Source organism: Cryptomeria japonica, chromosome 6, assembly GCF_030272615.1.
Source record: "Cryptomeria japonica chromosome 6, Sugi_1.0, whole genome shotgun sequence".
In the NCBI taxonomy this organism is placed as follows: Eukaryota; Viridiplantae; Streptophyta; class Pinopsida; order Cupressales; family Cupressaceae; genus Cryptomeria; species Cryptomeria japonica.
The window spans coordinates 451,889,751-451,893,956 of NC_081410.1; the positions used below are offsets into that span (position 1 = coordinate 451,889,751).

Below are 4,206 nucleotides of genomic sequence, written 5' to 3' on the forward strand. Positions count from 1 at the left end.
TGAAAACTGTGCAAGAAAACAATTCCAGCAATTTATAGAATCACTATAGTCTCTGTTAAAGAATTTTAAAATGAAAAAGTATCTGCCTGCCACAGAACCCGTTATATTTTTTTTTAACAGTACACTAGATTGATGGAGATTTTATCTATAGAAGACATATCTGTCTCATTCATATAATTTGTATTTCTCAATTGTATTATTTTCTGGTTCGATAAGCACAATGGCTCAAGACAGCAATGTCTTTAGCCGTTACGATATGCGCGACCCCCTCAACACAGCTGTGTCTTTAGCCGATGTCGTTAGCCACATTGGGAAAACCTATGCCCTTACAGTTTCAAGGGTTGTGGGCTACAAGTTCAAGCTATAAGAAAACAAAGGCTGGCGGATTAACATTCACCATTCGGATTAATCAGAAGATGATGAGCATTTCTTCATTATTTCTGGGCACGCTAAGTGTCTTAAGCTTTCCTGCCCTTGCGTTGATGGTTGGTTATACAATCTACGTGCTGACAAGCCAGGAAGACGAGAAAACCGTGCCTAAGTCTTATCCAATTGTGGGTTTATTGTTTTCTTTCTTGAGGAACCGAAATCGGCTTCCAGAATGGCTAACGGAACTTCTGAAACACGCTCCTTCCAACACCATCACTTTTCAGCGGCTCGGAACAAAGGTAGTTATCACGGCCGATCCACGCAATGTGGAGCACCTGCTCAAGACCCGTTTTGAGAATTATCCCAAGGGCAACTATTTCAGGCTCCGCTTGCACGATCTTCTTTGAAGTGGGATTTTCAACGCCGATGGTGAGGCCTGGAAATTGCAGAGACGAGTCGCCAGTTACGAGTTCGGCACCAACTCTTTGCGCGACTTCATTACAGAGAGCGTGCAAGGCGAGATCACCCAACGCCTCCTGCCGCTACTCAGTAAAGCTGCTGCCACTAAACAGAGTGGGCTGGATATGCAGGACGTTTTCCAGCGATTTGCCTTTGACAACATATGTAAGGTGGCGTTCGGTATGGATCCCGGTTGCCTCGACATTTATCTCCCGCTTTCAGAATTCGCAGAGGCCTTTGAAGTCGCCACCAATTTAAGCCTGAAAAGATTCACGGATCCCCTGCCCTTCCTCTGGATGCTCAAGCGGATGTTCAATGTCGGATCCGAGAAACGCTTAGGCAAAGGCAATCCACATCATTCATAACTTTGCGCAAGATGTTATCGATGCGAGGAAGAAGGAAATATTTCACTCCCGCGGGCCACAGCGTCAAGATCTCTTGTCCAGATTTCTTTTCACTCACGAGAGCACTGTTGCTGCAGGAAATGCCTCGTACGTTTTTTCTGTGAGAGATTTCGTAATAAGTTTCATCTTGGCGGGCAGGGACTCAACCTCTGCGGCTCTCACATGGTTCTTCTGGCTTCTCTCCTCTCATCCACGAGTCGAACAGAATATTTATGCAGAAATTACACGCCTTGTCGCTGCCAGAGATGAGATCAGTTCTAGTTTTTCTTATGAAGAACTGAAGCAGATGAAGTATCTGCAGGCCGCTCTGTATGAATCGATTAGGTTGTACCCGCCCGTTCCGTCTGATACGAAACAAGCATTGGCAGAAGATGAGCTGCCGGACGGGACAGTGGTAAGGAAGGGGATGCGGGTGATATACCACCCTTATGCGATGGGAAGAATGGAGAGCGTCTGGGGCACCGACTGTTTGGAATTCAAGCCAGAGAGATGGCTGAGCAAGATGGACAATGGTTCGCTAGAATTTGTGGCACACAATGCATTCAAATATCCAGTGTTCCAGGCTGGGCCAAGAGTTTGCTTGGGGAAACAGACGGCGTTTATTCAGATGAAAAGCATCGCTGCGAGTGTTATCGAAGAATTCAGTCTGGAGGTAGACCGCAACTGGAATCCCAAGTACGTGGCAATGATCACGGCTAAAATGGAGAATGGACTTCCTGTACGCGTGGTGAAGAGACTTCAAAAGGTCCCCTGACTTCCGGACGGGTTTTTTCCATTGTCGGAAGGTCGATTCTCGCTACAACTTGTATAAACTAGCAGTTGCACCTTTTTTTTGCGTGCAACGGAAAGCCGATAGGCAGGAAAGGAACAGGAACAGGATGTGCAGAGTAATTATTGATGAGATTCGAAGAAATGAGAAATGCATGAAACTTGCAATCTCCATAACAATGTCATATAACAAATATATCTAGCTGATAGTAACATTCAAAATGAACAGAAATTTGACAAAGAATAAATGAATCTAGTGTTATGATTGTACAATGTCAACTGTAGAACCATACATGGCCCAATTGGAGAAGAGTTTAAATTAAGTACAATAAATGCAAGAGATATATTGTGGCGTAATAATGATATAGAAGGAATTAATGTAAGCAATGTGAAGTTCTGTGCAAGAGAAGGGAAGTTGTAAATTGCTGCATGGGTCCTTTGGCAACCTGAAAAAACAGAGGCAATTTGTAATTAGTGCAGTGTGTATGATATGCAATCCTGTAGAGAAGAGTATGTAAAATGAAAAGGTGCAAAAAACATGGAGCTGTAAGAAATGATAAATGTAGAGATTAGTTGGTGGAAAAATTACCAAAAAAAAGCAAAGAGCAACCTTAGAAAATGTGTAGGAACAATTGAATGTAGGAATAAAATATCGTGGAGAGCATATTAAGAAAATTTCCCAAGGACAATTGTTCCTGCAGCGAGAAGTGAAAATAAAATAATGTTAGCATGTAAAACTGGAAGAAAGGAAGTTGGCGGCAATTATTCATTCAATTGAAATGGTAAAGTTAAGACGAGTGAAAATGTGAGCAATGAAAAATATTTGATTGAAATTTATAACTCACATAATTAGTGTGATAAAACTGTAATGCAGCAAAGTTTTAAAACATCTTGAAGTGGATTTTGTGGTGCCTGCAAATTTTGTAAGAAAAACAGAGGCATAGGTTTGTGATATAGATGGGTGAAGTACATGTGCCAGACAAAGAGTTTTGAAATGTAATGATGATTAAAAAGGTGGAAGCAATAGAGTTGAAAATAAGAGAGCTTACTGCAAAATTATTATGTTGACGGATGTGGTCAATGAAGTTTGGTTACGAGAGCAATGCAAAGCACCTATTCTTTGTATTTCAATGACAGGAAAACAAACTGTATAAGGATGAGAAAGTAGGCAAATGATAAACAAAGAGAAGAGGACTATAGTATCAGAACGATATGAGAAATAATGAAATAAGAGGAAAGAAGGTGGAAAGAAAACTTACAGTGCATGAGAGCCGAGGCTTGAAAGTGCAAGGTAACCAATGAAACATATTAGCAATCCTGTCTGTGAGATTAGTAACGTTTGGTATAGCAACATATAGGATGTCCCAAAAAAGTGGATATAGATGTTAGAGATGAAGATGCAATTAAAGTCAGTTGGATATTAAAGAATTCACATTAAAATGTAATTATATGTTTAAATTTTGAATGTTTGATAGGTATGTATACCTGCATTGTGCAGCACGAAACTGCATTGAACGGTTGATTAACAGTGATTGAAGTGGATAGGCAATGGGTTGCAGGCATCTTATAAAGAGGTAAGTGAGGTTAAAGCAAGATAAAGTAGTTAGTGAGTGAAGTGGATGGGTAATGTGTTGCAACCGTGTTATACCTGAGATAGTTTTATACTTACAGGTGTAGAGGCCTGGAGAATAGGAGACTTTAAAAACTGTAGATCGCCATGTAATGGTTTTTAATGCCTGTTTCAAATTATAAGTTGTGTTGGATTTACAACCAAAGTTGATATCAACTCATAACAATATAAAAACATTAAAGAGTAGTCAACACAGAAAACAGTAAAGAGCAACCTTAGAAAATGTGTAGGAATAATTGAATGTAGGAATGAACTATCGTGGAGAGCACATTAAGGAAATTTTCCAAGGACAATTGTTCCTGTAGTGAGAAGCGAAAATTAATTAATTTTAGCATGCAAAATGGAAGAAAGGAATTGGAAAGCAATTAATTATTCAAGTGAAATGGATAAGATAACAAGTGTGAAAATGGGAGCAATGTAAAATATTTGATTGAAAGCTATAACTCACATAATTAGTGTGATAAAATTGAAATGCAGCAAATTTTTAAAACATCTTGAAGTGGGTTTTTTGGTGCCTGCAAATTTTGTAAGGACACAGGTGTAGAGCCCTAGAGAATAGGAGACTTTACCATGCAA

General features: G+C 39.9%; 1 pseudogene; it reads left to right on the top strand.

Moving 5' to 3' along the window:
- Positions 1-293: 293 nt before the first annotated feature.
- LOC131051049 (cytochrome P450 94A1-like) lies at positions 294-1,986 on the top strand (annotated as a pseudogene).
- Positions 1,987-4,206: the final 2,220 nt, after the last annotated feature.